This window comes from Pinus tabuliformis, chromosome 7 (genome assembly GCF_031772625.1).
Source record: "Pinus tabuliformis cultivar Carrire ecotype Pingquan chromosome 7, CPIR1, whole genome shotgun sequence".
NCBI classification, from domain to species: domain Eukaryota; kingdom Viridiplantae; phylum Streptophyta; class Pinopsida; order Pinales; family Pinaceae; genus Pinus; species Pinus tabuliformis.
Window position 1 is genome coordinate 506,273,256 of NC_142293.1, and position 21,872 is coordinate 506,295,127.

Genomic DNA, 21,872 nt, shown 5'->3' on the forward strand with positions numbered 1-21,872 from the left:
TTTCCAAGAAATCCGCCTCCATCACCGTCAGCCATTTTTGCATTTTCTCCATATCCGTGCATCCATTTCAAAACCTGTTTCATGGGGAGATGCATATGGGTGATAGTAACCTACCCAAGCAGTTTCAGCCAATTCCAATGCACGGTTTCCGAGAAATTGATCTCTGAAATCTTCAGCAATTTTCCATTTCTCTCGAAATTTGTGCACCCATTGATCATGATTTTGCTATGGGAGGTGCATCATGATGATAGGAACATGCTCAACAATTTTTAGATCGATCTGATCTATCATTCGGGAGCAATGGCGAAAACAAGTTCCAGTCCTGTGAAAATTCAGTGGTAGCAGCTTGAGGGTGCAGATTTGAATGTGAAGCCAGCTCCTACAGCATGCATCTGGCCAGAGGACACCTACACAAGGAAAATAGCCATGAATCAGCAACCAAGCCATCATGCAACCATAGAAACAAATGCATGCAGCAAATGAGAGACCTCAGCACTTCACAACAGCCACGCACGACTTCCAGGTACGTGACTAAACTCGTTCCTATGATTACATGAATGTAATTTGAGAACTGTGTAAACAATGAGATGGTTGTGGCTAAAAGAATCAGTGGCCAGCCAACTGGCCACCCTCATCTAGTTCAACAACGCTCGGTGGGTGGATACGACACGTGTGCTCAGCCATCTCAGGAGGAAATCTGGAAACAGGCAGTGGTGACCATTTAAACTTCAGCGTGATTGATGGACGTGATTACATGCAAAGAACAAATAGTTAAACACTGCAGTGGGGACCAACAATCTGCATGGGGCCAACGTCTAGTTGGCTAGCTCACCCTTCATCAACGAAAATCTTCATAAACAGCGAATCGAACTCTCACAGCTATTGTTTCTAGTTTATCATCGTCCTTGCAGCTGCAACAAGCTCCATAGCAACAAACCAAGCTTTCTTGGCCATTTTATTTTAAAGACCCTCCTGCTTATCAGCATTCTACAGGAAGAAGTTCTCCAGGAAGTACGACACAGCTTTCAAAAGCAGAGAAAATGGATTTTTCTTCAACAAATTTGGAGTCCCGAGAAAGGTAGGATCGAAAACACTCTTCCATGTATGATATACTCCAAAAAGGTGGTGAATTGAGCTGTTTTGAATTGGAGGGTGACCATGCATGAATCTGCTTGAAAAACACTTGCTAATAGAATCTGTTTTAATGCCTAAAATAAGGGGCATCACAGCAAATGGGTAAAGCAGATCTGAAGTAGTGCGCTCCCTCTACCCAGTCAGCAGGCATCAGAAACAATGGTTAAGAATGCTTCCTTTTATGCTGTAACTAAGGCACATAACAACCCTGGAAAATGTGCCCAGGCTGCTGGTTATAACTCCTATCACGGACGTGCCCCATCTCCTGGTGTAGATATTGTGCTTGGTCTTCCAGAAAGCGCCTCATATGCTCCTCTTCAAACAGCACTCAAATACCATATAAATTGGCTAAAGAACTACACCTAGACATGTGAAATCAGGGGCTACATAGACCAACAAAAAATGCCTTTCATTTTTTGATCTGGAACTGATGGGAAAACAGCATCCATTTCTCTCAAAACAGTGTCTCTTCAACTTCAAATCTGCCCAATCATACAAGAACAGCTCCAATAAAATAAAACGCTCATATTTTTGTTTTCTACATGTATTATAATCCTCCATAACTGCTGATTTGTTTGCAAAGCTTGCACCATACATATTGAAATATATGTGTTGGTTTAGACTCTGACTTTGATTCAAAAACAACAAAAAAAAGGAGAAAAAAAGTCAAAAGTCTCATGGAAGTGCTCCTTTGTAAGCTGGTATAATTCTGCACCCTGTTCAAAATCTGATTTGAACTTTTCCAAATCTGAAATATCTCCTAGAAAATTCAAGGTGCCTTCCTATGCTGAACAAAACATCTCAGACATATGGACTTATAAAAACATTGGATTTATCTTATTGTGTCCATCTGCGACTCGGGAATACTGCTACTTCATTTTCTAATATCACCCTGTATATGAAGTTATTGTGTGCTAGAAAGAATGCCTCTGCAAAGATCAAAATGCATCTGCATTTTGAGGGGTAACAGGACCCAATCATGCACTTGAAGAATGCTACCATTAAACTGCTCATCATCTGGGAAACTATGATACTGAATTGTCCATCCAAAAAAGAAGTGTTGGAAGAAACAATAGTTTAATCCCTGGAAACTGTTGTAGGTTGCAGGAACACAATGCAGAAAGGGGGCCTCCCAACACAAGTAGAAGGGTCCCTACCAAGTTCCCAAGCATCCTCACATCCATCCCCTCCATGAACACTCATTTTTTTCAGGGTTCGGACACAATTTAGTCATGGTTCAACCTTCTACAGGAAGCTACAGGACTTTCTATAGGAAGTTCTGTATTTTTACCAGAAACATCCTGTAGAGCCATTGGGCAGGCCAAAATCGATTATGAAGAGGGATTTGAAGCTTGAAGTCTGTTGAGGAGGCATGCAACCACTCTTTTCTTCCATCCTCCACTGGTTTCATCTCCTTTCATATGATTGAATATACTTGCACAATCATACCAAGCCTGAGAATTCTCTAGGAAAAGGAGCAGGCAGTGGGAAGAAGCAGAGAGAAAAGCATGGTTTCATGACTGAGAAGAGGAAATCACTTCAGAAGCTTGGGATGACAGGGAGGCCACCAGGGCCATCAAAGATGAGGAGATAGATTACACTTTCAGTAGGGGGCTGATGATGAGCCCCAAACATGGATGATTATTTGGGCTCATTCAACCTCCTAATTCAACTTAATCCACCATTCTCATTAGTTTATTGCATGTTTTTGATTATATTTATGCTAATAGAGTGAATTGGGTTAGTCATTATGCCAACAAGTCTAATGTGTGCTTTGTGTAGCCTTTTTGGTCAATTTGGAGACAAAGTCAATGGTTGAAATGAGCACTTGGCAGCCAAATTCGTGGAGAGTATTTTTGGGAAGGTGTTCCCTTCATTTATGGGCCCTTACCTCAAATTCTCCACCATCAGCTCGGAGTTCAAGGGCCACCAAATCAATTAGCACAAGGGCAGCCAAGCAAGTCAAGTAGGACTGATGTTAACTACAAGTTTTGGGCAGCCGAGTCCCTAAAGTTTAGGAGGACTGTTGGGGTCCTCAATTTGTATAAATAAGAGGGCTTAGGGCCTCATTTTGGTTAGCCAATAGTGAGCCAGTAGTTAGTCATTTTGTAGTCACTTTATAGTCATTTTGTATTCATTTTGTAGTCATTTTGTAGTTCGATTTTTAGGCAGTAGATTAGCTTTGCTTTCAGCACATTTTCAAGTTCTCCTTGTGGACAGTTTTTGGAATGTAACATTTCTTGCTCAATAAAGATAAATCCAGCTTTGCGCCAGCTCTAAATCTCTCTTAGGAGGCTGTAGTTCTTGGGGTTGGGCCCATCTCAAGTGCCCAGTACCTCCTTTGTTTACTTTCATGTGTCTTTGTTGCATTCTTAGAATAAAATCTGCTATTTAGATTTAAATATTGTGTTGTTGTTTAGGTTGCTTTTGATGATTAAAAAGTTTTTTTATGTTCAGATTTTCTTGATAGGTTAATCATAGGGAAGATCTTAAGAAAAAGGCTACCAAACACCTTGGATCTCACCTCCCCCTCAGTGGAATCATGAGCTGGGACCAATGTGACTTTGCTGCCAACAAAAACGCTGTTTTGCTTTGCCATGCAATTGTTAGTGTTGGAATCCTCTTTTGTAGATGCTGATATTAGTAGTGTTTAAATGCTACAGTTGATGATTTCTTAGTGGCATAAGTTAGTTCATGCATTTCATTTCGAATAAACTGCTGTTCATTTCCTTTTGTTGTTACTTAGGTCAAAATAGAGTAAAGTAACTAGGTCATAGGTTTTATAAGTGTTTGTTCGTTCAGTTTGAAAAACCACTTGCAAAGTACCTATTACCCTTCCTTACCTGCACATACTCCATCCAACCTACCTGTTTCATCCTTCACTCAGAACTCTTACCTTAAATTTACCTCATTCGCTTACTTTGCCATGATTCTCATCTTCTTGTTCAACATCGTTTCATCCCTCCTTGAACAAATTTCATAATGCTCAGTTTTGGAAGCTTGGGAAAGAAGACTACGTAGTTGGGTAGAATAGTGAGGAAGTCTTGAGCCTTGATATTTCATAATGCGCAATTCAAGAGAGAGAGAGAGGGGCAGTGGATTACACAGTTGTGTAGCTCAGGAAGGCAGGAAGATAGCTTGTTGTGTGAGATTGCACAATGACAGTTCCGGAGGTCTGGATAATATGACTACGCAATTGAGGAGCTTAGTGAGGGAGTCTTCAGCCTTGAAGTTTCCAACACATAGTACAGGAGAGAGAGGTAGAGAGAGGCCTATGGATTACATAATTGTGCAACTCAGGGAGGCAGGGAGACAACGTGAGGCTTGCCACCATGTAGTGCGCAGAAGGATACTGACTGGAAGGGTAAACTGCACAATTATGGAGGTCAAGAGGGAAATTTTGAGCACTGAGATTGTATAATGTGTAGTCCTTGGAGGCAGGAATTACACATTTCATAGTTCTAGGAGGCAAGGTGGAAGCTTTATCCTTGCTACTACGCATTATGCAGTTCAAGGAGGTTGAGTTGGGTCAAGTTGGTCGGGCAGAAATATTTTCAGGATTTGGCTAAGTGTGGGATCAGTGAGGTAGAAGTGAGACCATGATTGAACTTATGAATGATCACACACACTTAGAAAAATTCACGAAACAAAATTGAACACTCAGTATATAAGAACAACATGATCCCCTTAATGTAACAACAATACTACAACCTCCTCCAAGTGTGACACTTAAGGTACATTTTGCAACGACAGTGGCGACACTTGTATGATAGTGCTCAAGACTTGGGGAATATGTATGATTTATTTCCTTATCATGAACATGACATAGTAATGCAGGAGAATGGATCAAAGATTCCTTTTAAGAATGTACAATTGACTCCCTTCGACTAGGTGTGACACTTAAGATACACTTTGCAACGACAGTGATGACACTAGTACGAAAATGCATAAAACTTTGGGAATGGGTATAGTACATGTCTACATGATAAATAGGACCCATTGGTACCAAATTTTCCTCTTGCAACTAACCACAACTCTAGTTTTATGACATGGGACACTTCCCATGCCCAAAAGACAACACTTGCAACAGTAAGAGAAAAGTGCAAACGACACTTGCAAAATGTGAACGATATTGAAAGTGACACATGCCAGAGTGAAGATAACATGAAAATGACACTTATTAAAGTGAAAAAAAACAAAAGCGACAGTCGTAAACATGAAAGTGACACTTGTGAAAGCGAAGGTGTGCAAAAGTGATATTTGAAAAAACTCACTAAAATAGAAGTACAATCGCAACCAAAAGTGAGAGACTATTAATAAAAGTGCACACTGACTATTGACATAGGTTAAACATTGCACAAGAATTTTCTTGATCGATGGTGCTATGCATATTCAAGCTTGCGTAAAATAATGCGCTCATGAACTTGTTACATACTAAACATGTGTATGCAACTGACTCTAACACTTAGAAACTGAGAAGAAGAATTAAACATTTAGCATAACATTCATCAATCATGAAGCGACTATGGAAGGACATGTCGTTAGATCCTCAATAGGCTCCAAAATTCACTATAGGAAAAATTTTGGATGGTATTGATCAAAGCATCATCACAATACAAAAATATTGCTTCAACATTTTGGTAGAAGGGATTTTGGCTTAGTACATGATTGTAAGGTAGATAAGGGTAATACTTCAACACTTGTGTAGTTTATGGACTGTTAACGATTACTATATATGGTAAACTAGGTTAATATCGGAGCCATTCAAGCATATTTGAGGGTTTCTTTCTCTAACCCCTAGATTAAAATTCTAGGATTGTATCATCAAAAATGGGAAAATTTATTGAAACCGGCTTTCTCATATCAAATTATCCATGCTCTAGATCAACTAATCAAGTGCACACGTTCATTTTGACCTTTTTTTATTATTTATTTCTTTTCCTTCCCAATATGAGGAAGTCATTGTAGTTGTCAAAACCTCTCAAGGAGAAGCCTATAAAAGTAACCCTAGATAATATTTATGAACATATAGAATCATTAGAAAAAAGTAGGAAAGTGAGAGAATTCAAACATCAAATAAAATTAGAGTTAATGCTTGATAATTTTAAATCCTTATAAGATAAGTTTCGAAACAAATAGATAATAGATTATTAGAGATGGAGACTTAAATGTAGAAAATGGAAGTTAAACTACAAGAAATGGAAAAACAAAGCTAAGGAAAGCAACAATCAATACAAGAATGAGAGTTAAATGTAAATCATAATCTAAGGGACAAGATTAAAGAGCTAGAATAAGTTTAATAATTATTTGGCCATAAAGATTTATTGGAAACAATGTTAATAGTGAGAGGGGGGGTGAATCAATATTAAAGCTAATTTTAACTTTTTATGCCAATTTTTTTTTTCATTCAAACTTGGCATCCATTATATGTGAGAAAACATTAACAACCATAACATCAGCCATATCAACCAACACAAGCATACACATCAAGAGTAGCAAACACATGAGACATGAAGGTTTCACATGGAAACCCTTTCAGGGAAAAACCACCAAAGCTTGTTGTTGTTATTGATGTAGAATAAAATCACCTACTCTATTACATCAATCTATTTGTGAGCCACCACTCATAGGAAGCACCAACTCCTTTTGATTGTTTTCTAGCACCCACAAGTAGGAAGCACCAACTCCCCCCTTTTGCAGACACTTGTTCAGCTTACTAAAAGCACCAACTTCATAGATTTTTTGCAAGCACGAACTTGTAGCTCCTTGGATTTATGCAAGCACCAACTTGCAGGAGGAACCAACCACTAAGCCTTCTCAAGAAACCACTAGAGATGGAAGCACCAACTTCTTTTATGCAGGCTTTGACCCACAATCAATAAGGAACTTAATGCTCATTGTATATGGCAGCCACTCTACTTGATTTTAGCTCTGTTCTCTCCAACCCTTGGCCCATGCAACATTATTTGTTCTTATCCCTCTGCACGCTCTAAAGCAACTCATTTTTCTGATAAATAGCCCACTATTACACTTCCCATGCAACACTCCATTGTTCTCATCCCTCTGCTCTCAGCATCATACATTCATATCTCAACCCCTTCTATTCAACAGGCTCTCTTAGAATTTCACACCACAGTGCTAGCTCACCCGACCTTCTTCCTCTACACAACATCATAGCCTCTTTTGGGGTCTCTTTCCTTTGCTTAGGAACTCTCAGCCTTTATCTACTAAATAGGCTCACTTTGCCTCACACGTAGCGCACACACATGCACCGAGCTCCCTACACTACTCTCTAGCAACAATGTTGTTGCCCCCCACTTTGCTCAATTGTGCTCCTCTATTTTTCTCCTCTATTGCACACTAGTCGATGTTTCCTTTGTTTTCCATCACTCTTCCATTCACACTACTCAATTGCACCTTTTCATGGCTTCTCCATCATGTTATTATGTCTAACTAGGCCACTGCTACTTCAATAAACACTGGAATGGGCTCCTGAGCGATCTCCATACTGAGAATTAATTCTCAGTCCACCTGCACACTCAACAAGGCTCTCCATGCTTACTCATGGCTCACAGATCTTGACTCTACTTCAGGAAGGCTTCTTTGCACTTCATTTACTTCAATGAGGCATGCATAGGAATATTAGGGATGGCTTTCTTTCAACTTCAAGACAGGCCCAATAGTTCTTCTCTTAAAATTGTGGTCCTTGTCGCCTTGACCTAGCGATCTCTGCAATCATCATTACTCCTATGACACAAACTCTTTTACACGCATTTACTCTCTATTTTTTAACCCATTCATCCTTTAACACTATGTACTGCAATATAGGATCCCAATCATTTCATAACTTTCACACAAAGTGAAAGTTCATAGCCCAAATGTTTCATAACTTTATTAAGGAAATGTTACAATAACATGAAATCCTGACTGGACTTTAGCCCCTTTTTCTTAGCTCCTTATCACATTTCCTCCATCGGAACAGGTTTTGTGACTGGCGGCTTAGCACTCAGGTGCTCAGGCCTTCAGGCTCCTTCCGAGGGCCTATCTCTCTGTGTATTTACTCTTCTCCCTTGGATCTTTTAGTTTCCTCAATCAAACACCAACATATCAGAGCTCTCTAGTAGTGTAACCTTTTTTAAATATCAATTAAAATAGAGTTACGATGTCTCCTATCTAAGAAATACTCAGCACTTAGGTTCTTAAGCCCTCACTATGCCTAGTTGGTTCTTTGAGTCTTCATGACCAAATTCTAATCCACATCAGAAGCCTCTTTCATTAGAACTTTTTCAAGTTTCAATTACACAGGAGTTACGAGAACTCCAACTTCCGATATACTGACCTTCGAGATGGCATCATGTTGATGTCTTCATCTCTATGTGGCACCTCCTTAGTTGTGACATATGTCACATGGATTTTCCCATTATGCCACCCAAAATTTTGAATCTCACTATCACATGTCCTCTATATTGCCACATCATGCTGACATCATCTTCCTCATAAGCTCCTGAGGGCCAATCACATGTTTCCATGTTTCCTACCATAGGAGAGAGAAAGGGTCCTTGGCTCTTTGGTTTTGCAACAAATTTCCTTTGTAATTATCTTCTCCTTGAAACATTGGAGTTTTTAAAAGAATTCAATAATTAATAACTTACGAGGTTCCAAGGTGCTGAAATCTCTAGGCTTTGAGGTCCCGATATGCTGCCATGTGTCATGTCTTTCCAATATCCAACATTTCGATGATTTTCTTGCTTCCCTTCCAAAGTTCTTCCCCTTTCAATATTGAGTTTCAAGAATCGGCTCCTGAGACTCCAACCCTCCAATATTCTAACCTCCCAAGGTCCCAATATGCTAGCATGCTCTAATGTTTGGTCTTCTTAGGACTTCAAGATCCTAAATTCAGCAATCAATAACTTTTGATCCAGGAGGCCATTTGCAGACTTCCACACATTGTTGGAAAGCTATTTCAGATAAATTTCCAGTGGAGATGGTCCAGTGTAGACTTTGAGCTCATTTTCTACTTGAAAAATGGTTGCAAACTCTCTGTTGTTCTTTTCACCTTGACCCTTCTTCTTGTGCCTAGAACCTACTCTTTGGAGGCATTTTGCAATGTTTTACATACTATTAGAGAGATCTTTGAGAGCACTAACCAATTGTGCCAACTCAAAGAGTATCTGAGTTGATTTCTTGAGGAAGAGCATCCTCCAAATGTTGGGACTCCCCACCACCATAGTCATCATTTTATGGCTTCTCCAATAAGCCTGCTACTGTGGTGATTCTCTACCAAAGACTGCAGCAACCATAGGACTCCTCCTGAGCTTGACACATCAAGCATATCAATGCTAGCATTTTTTGCTATCAAAGCTAGCCTAGTGGAAATCAAAGCCAACTTCTACTAGCACATGCATCCATGTTGATCTGGCTGACATCAATTACAACACACTTGATAATTGTTAGGCAATGCCAACTTCCCAACTTGAATTCCTGGGGTGATTATTGACATCAATGCCAACACATTTACATCCACTAGCCATCCAAACAATGCCAATTGTCCAACAAGAGCTTGGAAAGTAAGTTGGATATCAAATAAATAAAAGAGGAAATTAATCATCTCATAAAATTAAATCTTTAATTAAAAACATAGCCTTGAACCTCATAAATTTTGGTAAAAGAGAACAAAAAGATGATGACATCCTAGCAATAGCCAAAGGAAAAACTACAAAATGTATTACAAATTGAAACAAATTGTCTCATGGAACCAAAGAGGCTAAAAAAAATAATTGAGCATAAATATAGGTTAATTAATGTTAATATAAGCTATAATGACCATTAATATGGCATATTCAATAAATCTCTATAGTTAAATGAGTTAGGAATATTTAAAAATGAGGTCCTTATTCTAGAAAACTAGGTTTGTGTTGGGTCCCTATAATACTAGTGATTACCCCATTACTATTGTAGTTATACCCCTTATTAATAATGTTGTGCCCCTATTGCCCCCATATTGTTATTACTATGCCCCATAGAATCCCTCTATTGTTATTTTTGTGGCTTTATATTATTATGGTTAGGTCGTCTGGGTTATATTGTGACTCCTTAGACTCCTATATATAGAAAGGAGGTTTTGTCATTTGAATCATCCAAGAATTGTTCATTTATGTAATGTAAAGGAGGTTGCCCCCTTGAAGAGGCTGAATTCTAAGGCGTTGATCTATCTTTTCTATCTTTTCTTGAGCTGGTTTCATAACATTTGGTATCAGAGCTTTGGATTCTAGGGTTTCGCTGCTCCAAACAGGTCATCGTGGAATTTTCGCTATAACTTTTTTTTTTGCGATGTTTCAGAAGTTGCAAAAAAACCCCATTTGAGAAGAAATCATGCTGAACCTCGGGTCCAAATTTTAGAGCTTTTCGCGCTATATTTGCGGAGATATGATTTGAGGAAGTTGGTCTTTTTTGCAGACTCCTGAATTACATTCCAAACAGGTGACCTAGGGAAAATCGTTATAACTTTCTCTCTGGGGATCGGATTGAAATTTCGTAAGAAGGTACAAAAAGAGGATGGACTGTAGTTTCTTGTATGAATTTTTTAGATCCAAAGGTCGAAATAGTGACTCGTGGCATGTCGTACAAGTTCGCTCTACTGAACCAGTCTATAATCAGGTCACTGTGGGAGATTTCGTATAACTCTTCCTTGGAGAATCCAAATTGGATCAGACTTGTGGCATTGGAAAGAGGACATAGAGGGCTACCACAGGTTACAATTTCAAAACTGGATGATCTGAAAATATAGAGATACATCAGAGGCAATATCGAGCTCCTACAAAGTGAAAAAAAGGTGTGTAGATTCTTTTAAATTTTTTGCTTAAGAGTGGTTTGAAAATTTATTTTGAATAAATTCAAAGGGCTAGTAGAGCATTATTATCGGTAACTGATGCCCCGAGGAAAGAAAATGACTCTAGTAAGGAACCTGAAAGCTCTAGCATGACTCATGAAGAAGAAGAAGAAATGCTATATGATATATCAAAATTACAAGAACAAGTGCAACAAGTGTCACTTGCACAAAAAGCAATAGAATCTAAGATGGATGGTTTAAGGAAAGATGTAGAAGCTAAGATATATAGTTTAAAGAAAGGTGTAGAAGCTAAGATGGATTGTTTAAAGAAATGTGTAGAAGCTAAGATGGATGGCATGGAAGCTAAGGTGAATGGCATGGACGCTAAAATTGATGGCATGGATGATAAGATGGAAGAATTGAAGACAAATATGAATAAGTTGCTACAAGAAATGGTCACTAATGGTGAAAGGGTACTAAAGGAAACTCATGATGAGAACAAAAGAAATGTTAATCATGATTCCATAGACTCTAATGTTGGATCGAAGACTCACCATATTCCAAAAATCGATATGATGAAGTTTGATGGCAAGGATCCCGCCACATGGATACTACAGATGGAGCAATTCTTTGATCTCAATAATGTGAAAAACACACAAAAGGTACGTATGGAAACTTTATATTTGGAACCAAATTAGTTTGTATGGTATCAATATAAGGGTAAAATATATTCCAGAGGAGCATAGGATTGATGTGTTCATAGGGTCTTTAAAGGATAATATCCAACATGATGTTCGCCTTTGGGAACCTGATTCATTAGAGAAGGCATTCAGGTTAGCAAGAAAAATGGAAAGCAAAATTATGGCAACCAGGAAGCATACCACTCACAACTATAAAGACAGAAGTGTTGTTGCCCCTAGTCTTCCACAACCTATAAGGTTGACACCACAACAATTGGAAGAAAAAATATCAAAAGGGCTTTGTTACAGTTGTGATAGCAAATACACCAAAGGTCATAAGTGTGCTGAGAAGAAATTATTCTACATAGATTATGAAGAGGAAGAAGAAAAGGAGCAAGAAAGGTCAAAAGAAGAGGATATACTCCAGGAAGAAAGCCTAGATGAAGAACAAATAAATCCGACCATATCTTGTAATGCATTGGTGGGAATTACCACTCCTCAAACCATCAAGATAGAACTACAAATCAAGAAGAAAAAGGTAATAGTGTTGATTGATTCAGGAAGCACCCACAATTTTATTCATTGTAAGGTAGCAAAAGAATTGAATTGCTTCCTATATCCAACACCAGAGTGTCAAGTGATGATTGGAAATGGAGGAACAATAAATTTCTCTGGAAAGTGCCATAATATCAAGCTATCCATGGGAGAATATGTATTGACTAGCCCAATGATTTCCATTCCAATGGGAGGTGCTGTTGTTGTACTAGGAGTCCAATGGCTACAATCCTTGGGTACAATAGCTTTTAATTTTCAAGAACTTTTTATCAAATTTTCTACGGAAGGAAAGGAAGTTGAATTAAGGGGTATTGCAGGGAAACCAGGAAAGATAATCAGCTCTAATGGTATGACAAAACTTCTAAAAAAGGAGCAAAGAGGTGTAATTGCACAATTATGTTTGCTAGATGTTTCCACATCGAAATCATCTATTTCTCCATATCTCCAAAAAGTCCTGGACAATCATTCCAAGGTATTTGAGACTCCCAAAGGTCTCCCACCTATGCCTAATCATGATCATGTTATTCATCTGATTCCAGGAAGTGTTCCTCCAAACATCAGGCTGTACAGATATCCCTATGTCCAAAAGAGTGAAATTGAACGTATGGTTGCAGAAATGCTAGAGGCTGGTATAATTCAACCTAGTCAAAGTTCTTTCTCTGCTCCAGTAGTATTGGTGCACAAGAAGGATGGATCATGGCACATGTGTCCAGATTATAGGGAGCTCAACAAGCTCACTATTAAAGATAAGTTCCCCATTCCTGTCATTGATGAATTACTGGATGAATTGCATGGATCAATTTACTTCACCAAGTTGGATCTTCGTTCAAGATATCATCAAATCAGAATGAAGACTGAAGACTGATGAGCCCCAAAAATGGATGATTATTTGGGCTCATTCAACCTCCTAATTCGACTTAATCCACCATTCTCATTAGTTTATTGCATGTTTTTTATTATATTTATGCTAATAGAGTGAATTGGGTTAGCCATTATGCCAACAAGTCTAATGTGTGCTTTGTGTAGCCTTTTTGGTCAATTTGGAGACAAAGTCAATGGTTGAAATGAGCACTTGGCAGCCAAATTTGGGGAGAGTATTTTTAGGAAGGTGTTCCCTTCATTTATGGGCCCTTACCTCGAATTCTCCACCATCAGCTCGAAGTTCAAGGGCCACCAAATCAATTAGCACAAGGGCAGCCGAGTCCCTAAAGTTTAGGAGGACTATTGGGGTCCTCAATTTGTATAAATAAGAGGGCTTAGGGCCTCATTTTGGTTAGCCAATAGTTAGCCAGTAGTTAGTCATTTTGTAGTCACTTTATAGTCATTTTGTATTCATTTTGTAGTCATTTTGTAGTTCGATTTTTAGGCAGTAGATTAGCTTTGCTTTCAGCACATTTTCAAGTTCTCCTTGTGGACAGTTTTTGGAATGTAACATTTCTTGCTCAATAAAGATGAATCCAGCTTTGCACCAGCTCTAAATCTCTCTTAGGAGGCTATAACTCTTGGGGTTGGGCCCATCTCAAGTGCCCAGTACCTCCTTTGTTTACTTTCATGTGTCTTTGCTGCATTCTTAGAATAAAATCTACTATTTAGATTTAAATATTGTGTTGTTGTTTAGGTTTCTTTTGATGATTAAAAAGTTTTTTCATGTTCAGATTTGCTTGATAGGTTAATCATAGGGAAGATCTTCAGAAAAAGGCTACCAAACACCTTGGATCTCACCTCCCCCTTAGTGGAATCATGAGCTGGGACCAATGTGACTTTGCTGCCAACAAAAACGTTGTTTTGCTTTGCCATGCAATTCTTAGTGTCGGAATCCTCTTTTGTAGATGCTGATATTAGTAGTGTTTAAATGCTACAGTTGATGATTTCTTAGTGGCATAAGTTAGTTCATGCATTTCATTTCGAATAAACTACTGTTCATTTCCTTTTGTTGTTACTTAGCTCAGAATAGAGTAAAGCAACTAGGTCATAGGTTTTATAAGTGTTTGTTCGTTCTGTTTGAAAAACCAGTTGCAGAGTACCTATTACCCTTCCTTACCTGCACATACTCCATCCAACCTACCTGTTTCATCCTTCACTCAGAACCCTTACCTTACATTTACCTCATTCGCTTACTTTGCCATGATTCTCATCTTCTTGTGCAACATCGTTTCATCACTCCTTGAACAAATCTCACCATCTACGCCACTCCTCGACTCCATCCTCCAAGTCTTGAACTCCCCTACACCCCTATTTCACCTCCATACTCGTTCCTCCACCTTTTTCCTTCCATCCATTCTCCAAAATCCTCTTTTCAAAACATCCTGTAGAAATTCCTGAACATCCTGTAGAACCCCTGCAGACTTTCTCTAGAAGCCCACGAATGAGGTTTCTTGATAGCCAAACTTTGTGAAACTCTCAGGAAGGGTGCTAGGGACCCCTTAGGACCTCTTCTAACCTTCCCAACCTCCTACAAGCATCTTCTCCCACCGATCCACCTCTGCACAGTCAAAAACAGTGAAAGCACATGCATGGTAAATCTGACAACTTAATCAAAAATACAAAAAGATGTTTTCTTCAGATAGAAGTAGTTTAGACACATGTATTTTACCTTCCTAGAAGTAATCGCATCTCTTTCAGTAGCTTGAATCCTCTTTTTTCTTTTTTTTTTGCATCGGTAGGGCTAGTTGGTAAAATTAGTGTTTGCTAGGGTTTGCATTTCCTTTCCACTTTTCGCTTCTTTCTGCAAGTAGATTAGCCTCCTTTGAGTTAGCTTTCATCCATCAATTAAAAAGCTTCTTCTAAGAGCTCATAGAAGTTGGCTTAAGCTCCTAGCGGACTTGTGCCAGCTGACCAAGTGACAGTTGCGGCAAGAGCTAGTACTTGTGCATACAGCACCGTCGCTTCCAAGTTTGTTACGAACTACCGGGTTGATAAAATTAAAGACGGGAGTCCCAGGAGTTGCAGCATTATTGCTGCAATACTGGGGCCCACCATCTTTTTGGCGCCGTTGCCGGGGAAGCGTTAGAGTATTGGTGATTGCAGCTTTTCTTCTATTTTCCACTACAATCTTCTGCTAAGTAGTTTATTTCATTTCCATTATGCAATTTCGTTTATGCAAAAGTAGATTAGCATTTCCCGCTTTCATAGATTAGCATTTCAATTCCGCAAGCGTAGACTAGCATTTCATTCCTGCAACTTCATTTGAGCAAGATAGATTAGTCCTTTCCTGCTTTCATTTCAATTCCGCATTTTCATTTTCGCAAGATAGTTAGTTGCAGTTCAATCTATTTCAGTTTTTCAGGTAGAAGTAGAAAAAACAAAAATCAACAAAAAAGATTTCATTTCATGCCTTGTAGGAGTAGAGATAAGTTAGAAAAATGATTGCACAACACCCCCACTGCTTCACACAGCCAACATTCTCTCTTCTTCGATGGCTGTGATTAAAGAACCCTTAGGTGGACAGCAAGACATATTTGAAGAACCTCAAGGGAAGAAGAAGAAGAAACCATTCCTCTGGAGCAAATGGCTACAAGGAGAAATGTTGGTAGCAGCACCTTGTCCAAAGACGAATTTGAAGATCAGATGGAAGATTTCAAGAGTGATATGAGGCAGTTTCTTGCCATGCAATTGGATACCCTGTGGATCCAAAAGAAGCAAGAGGAAGCCAAGAGGGCTTTGGCCATCTTTTGTCCCAGGTGCACTAGAAAGCATCCTAGGGACGAATGTCCAATGCACTCCCTAGAAGTGTGTTTCGTCTATGAAGAATACCATCCTATGAATCAGTGCCCTTCCTTGCCTAGAATCAAAGCTGCATATCAGAGGGCAAAAGGAGCCATTGAATCACTCTACTATATGAACCAAAGGAGGCCACATGAACCTAGATCTTATCAGCAGGAACTGCAAGGGACATCCGAGACCTATTATGACCCCTATCAAGCCACTTTCATGCCTTCTTGGGGTCCCCCTGCTCATCCTTCCTGGTTCACACCAACTCCTTATTCCTTCATAGATCCATATTATGCCCAACCAGCTGCTCATTCGTTTCACTCTTATGCTCAGCCACAGCCTCAGTGGAATGCACCTCATCAGGGGTGGGGGCCCCAGTACAACACTCCTCCCACTTCTTTTCCTCCACCACCTGCTCAACCGCAACCATCACCTCCTCCTCCACCAAGGCAACCCCAAATGCCTACCCAACCACAACCCCATCCACATCCATCTCAAATACACACCTCCACTCAACTACCCGTACCACCATTTCCAAAACTATACCATGGAGCAGCTCAACCTAATTGCAAAGTTGAGGCACAACATGTCCAAACAACTGCTCTTGAGCTCAATGATCTTCACCATAGCTAAGGAAGGGTATTGCAAGAAAGAGACTATATTGAAAGCATTGAAGGACCACATCAGCCAAAAGAAGATTCAAAAGAGGAAATCAAAACACCATGGGCTTTACTTGATGAAGAGAAGACATCAGAAGCAGAGATAAAGAAAGATCCTTCATGGTTACCATCAAATCTTCCATGTATTCAAGAGAAAGATCAACAAAAAGAGGAAGATGAGGAAGTCATGTTAGAAGGTGACATGAAACATGATCCAAATCGGCAAAAGAACCAAGGATATCAGAGCTATATTGAAATATGGTTTCAGACGGTCACTAAGTTGCAGCAGTACTCTCTTCTTCAGCTATGTTTGATCCCTTCAAAGTCAAATCATTTGGTCTCTGAAATCCGGATAGATTTCAAAGCATGCATTTCAAGCCACCACATCATTTTATCTCTAATATCGATGTGCACATGGCTCCATTGGAAGTATTCCTATACTTGAAAAGAATTTTGTTTTTCAAGTAGGGTAGGGTAGAAAAAAAGGAGAAAAAAGAAAAAGAAAAATGAAAATAAGATGAAAATAAAAATCTAAGGTGAAAACCTCCTCGGAGGCGCCTTAGATTGGCTCATTGATTGAAAACCTCCATGAGGCGGTCAATGGGTTGGGAAAAAAGAGAAAAGAGAATAAGATCTCTGGGTGAAAACCTCCCTTGGAGGTGCCCAGGGCAGGCAATTAGGGTGAAAACCTCCATGAGGCGCCCTAGTTGTTTTTCCAAAAAAAAAAGAGAAAAAGAAAAAGAAAAATAAACCTAATTTCCATTGGATAATTGCAGGTTGTAAGAAGGACATTGCAGGTCAGGTGGATCACTCAAAGCAAAGACAAAGGAAGTTCTATGCCTTCTACAGGAAGTTCTGTGTCTTCTACAGGAAGTTCTGTGTCTTCTATAGGAAGCCTACAAATGAGCCAAAATTGATCTCTGAAGAGGACCTGAAGGCCAAGAACCTGTAGATGAGGCCTGCAAGCATCCATGTTTCCATCCCTCACCCTTCTCCATCAATTTTTCCATCTCATTGTGCTTCTTTCCTCAAAACTGTGTGTTCTACAGGAAGTTCCTGTAGAAATTACAGGATTTCTATAGGAAGCTAGAAATGGATTTGAAAAAGGTCTTTTGGCAAACATGAGAGCTTCCTCAAGGGGTTAGAAGTCCTCCTGCAATCTTCAAACTCCTCCTCCATCATCTCCATGCCTGCATCACAACCCAAGCTCAGTTTTTCTTACCATGCAAAAACTTGCAGAATGCTTTGAAGAAAAAAATACATAGGACAGAATTTTTTTTTGCCCTAACTTGAAAACCATGCATCCATTTGAAAAACCGCATTACAGGGAATTGTATAGGAATGATGGCAACATGCCCGAGCAGTTTCAGCCCATTCCGATGCACAGTTTCCAAGAAATCCGTCTCCATCACCGTTAGCCAGTTTTTCATTTTCTCCATATCCGTGCATCCATTTCAAAACCTGTTTCATGGGTAGATGCATATGGGTGATAGTAACCTACCCAAGTAGTTTCAGCCAATTCCGATGCACGGTTTCCGAGAAATTGATCTCTGAAATCTTCAGCCATTTTCCATTTCTCTCGAAATCTATGCACCCATTGATCACGATTTTGCTATGGGAGGTGCATCATGATGATAGGAACATGCTCAGCAATTTTTAGATTGATCCGATCTATCGTTCAGGAGCAATGGCGAAAACAAGTTCCGGTCCTGTGAAAATTCAGTGGCAGCAGCTTGAGGGTGCAGATTTGAATGTGAAGCCAGCTCCTACAGCATGCATCTGGCCAGAGGACACCTGCACAAGGAAAACAGCCATGAATCAGCAACCAAGCCATCATGCAACCATAGAAACAAATGCATGCAGCAAATGAGAGACCTCAGCACTTCACAACAGCCACGCACGACTTCCAGGTACGTGACTAAACTCGTTCCTCTGATTGCATGAATGTAATTTGAAAACTGTGTAAACAATGAGATGGTTGTGGTTAAAAGAATCAGTGGCCAGCCAACTGGCCACCCTCATCTAGTTCAACAGCGCTCGGTGGGTGGATACGACACGTGTGCTCAGCCATCTCAGGAGGAAATCTGGAAACAGGCAGTGGTGACCGTTTAAACTTCAGCGTGATTGATGGACGTGATTACAGGCAAAGAACAAATAGTTAAACACTGCAGTGGGGACCAACAGTCTGCATGGGGCCAACGTGTAGTTGGCCAGCTCACCCTTCATCAACGAAAATCTTCATAAACAGCCAATCGAACTCTCACAGCTATTGTTTCTAGTTTATCATCGTCCTTGCAGCTGCAACAAGCTCCATAGCAACAAACCAAGCTTTCTTGGCCATTTTCTTTTAAAGACCCTCCTGCTTATCAACGTTCTACAGGAAGAAGTTCTCCAGGAAGTACGACACAGCTTTCAAAAGCAGAGAAAATGGATTTTTCTTCGACAAATTTGGAGTCCCGAGAAAGGTAGGATCGAAAACACTCTTCCATGTATGATATACTCCAAAAAGGTGGTGAATTGAGCTGTTTTGAATTGGAGGGTGACCATGCATGAATCTGCTTGAAAAACACTTGCTAATAGAGTCTGTTCTAATGCCTGAAATAAGGGGCATCACAGCAAATGGGTAAAGTAGATCTGAAGTAGTGTGCTCCCTCTACCCAGTCAGCAGGCATCAGAAACAATGGTTAAGAATGCTTCCTTTTATGCTGTAACTAAGGCACATAACAACCCTGGAAAATGTGCCGAGGCTGCTGGTTATAACTCCTATCATGGACGTGCCCCATCTCCTGGTGTAGATATTGTGCTTGGTCTTCCAGAAAGCGCCTCATATGCTCCTCTTCAAACAGCACTCAAATACCATATAAATTGCCTAAAGAACTGCACCTAGACATGCGAAATCAGGGGCTACATAGACCAACAAAAAATGCCTTTCATTTTTTGATCTGGAACTGATGGGAAAACAACATCCACTTCTCTCAAAACAGTGTCTCTTCAACTTCAAATCTGCCCAATCATACAAGAACAGCTCCAATAAAAGAAAACGCTCATATTTGTGTTTTCTACATGTATTATAATCCTCCATAACTGCTGATTTGTTTGCAAAGCTTGCACCATACATATCGAAATATATGTGTTGGTTTAGTCTCTGAATTTGATTCAAAAACAACAAAAAAAAAAGGAGAAAAAAAGTCAAAAGTCTCATGGAAGTGCTCCTCTGTAAGCTGGTATAATTCTGCACCCTGTTCAAAATCTGATTTGAACTTTTCCAAATCTGAAATATCTCCCAGAATCTTCAAGGTGCCTTCCTATGCTGAATAAAACATCTCAGACATATGGACTTATAAAAACATTGGATTTATCTTATTGTGTCCATCTGCTACTTGGGAATACTGCTACTTCATTTTCTAATATCACCCTGTATATGAAGTTATTGTGTGCTGGAAAGAATGCCTCTGCAAAGATCAAGATGCATCTGCATTTTGAGGGGTAACAGGACCCAATCATGCACTTGAAGAATGCTACCACTAAACTGCTCATCATCTGGGAAACTATGATACTGAACTGTCCATCCAAAAAAGAAGTGTTAGAAGAAACAATAGTTTAATCCCTGGAAACTGTTGTAGGTTGCAGGAACACAATGCGGAAAGGGGGCCTCCCAACACAAGCAGAAGGGTCCCTACCAAGTTCCCAAGCATTCTCAGCTCCATCCCCTCCATGAAAACTCATTTTTTTCAGGGTTCGTACACAATTTAGTCATGGTTCAACCTTCTACAGGAAGCTACAGGACTTTCTACAGGAAGTTCTGTATTTTTACCAGAAACATCCTTTAGAGTCGTTGGGCAGGCCAGAATCAATTATGAATAGGGATTTGAAGCTTGAAGTCTGTTGAGGAGGCATGCAACCACTCTTTTCTTCCATCCTCCACTGGTTTCATCTCCTTTCATATGATTGAATATACTTGCACAATCATACCAAGGCTGAGAATTCTCTAGGAAAAGGAGCAGGCAGTGGGAAGAAGCAGAGAGAAAAGCATGGTTTCATGACCAAGAAGAGGAAATCACTTCAGAAGCTTGGGATGACAGGGAGGCCACCAAGGCCATCAAAGATGAGGAGATAGATTGGTTGCTCAGAGGATGAGCAACACTTTCAGTAGGGGGGTGATGATGAGCCCCAAAAATGGATGATTATTTGGGCTCATTCAACCTCCTAATTCGACTTAATCCACCATTCTCATTAGTTTATTGCATGTTTTTGATTATATTTACGCTAATCGAGTGAATTGGGTTAGTCATTATGCCAACAAGTCTAATGTGTGCTTTGTGTAGCCTTTTTGGTCAATTTGGAGACAAAGTCAATGGTTGAAATGAGCACTTGGCAGCCAAATTCGTGGAGAGTATTTTTAGGAAGGTGTTCCCTTCATTTATGGGCCCTTACCTCAAATTCTCCACCATCAGCTCGGAGTTCAAGGGCCACCAAATCAATTAGCACAAGGGCAGCCAAGCAAGTCAAGTAGGACTGCTGTTAACTACAAGTTTTGGGCAGCTGAGTCCCTAAAGTTTAGGAGGACTGTTGGGGTCCTCAATTTGTATAAATAAGAGGGCTTAGGGCCTCATTTTGGTTAGCCAATAGTTAGCCAGTAGTTAGTCATTTTGTAGTCACTTTATAGTCATTTTGTATTCATTTTGTAGTCATTTTGTAGTTCGATTTTTAGGCAGTAGATTAGCTTTGCTTTCAGCACATTTTCAAGTTCTCCTTGTGGACAATTTTTGGAATGTAACATTTCTTGCTCAATAAAGATGAATCCAGCTTTGCACCAGCTCTAAATCTCTCTTATGAGGCTGTAGCTCTTAGGGTTGGGCCCATCTCAAGTGCCCAGTACCTCCTTTGTTTACTTTCATGTGTCTTTGCTGCATTCTTAGAATAAAATCTGCTATTTAGATTTAAATATTGTGTTGTTGTTTAGGTTGCTTTTGATGATTAAAATGTTTTTTCATGTTCAGATTTGCTTGATAGGTTAATCATAGGGAAGATCTTCATAAAAAGGCTACCAAACACCTTGGATCTCACCTCCCCCTCAGTGGAATCATGAGTTGGGACCAATGTGACTTTGCTGCCAACAAAAACGTTGTTTTGCTTTGCCATGCAATTCTTAGTGTTGGAATCCTCTTTTGTAGATGCTGATATTAGTAGTGTTTAAATGCTACAGTTGATGATTTCTTAGTGGCATAAGTTAGTTCATGCATTTCATTTCGAATAAACTGCTGTTCATTTCCTTTTGTTGTTACTTAGGTCAGAATAGAGTAA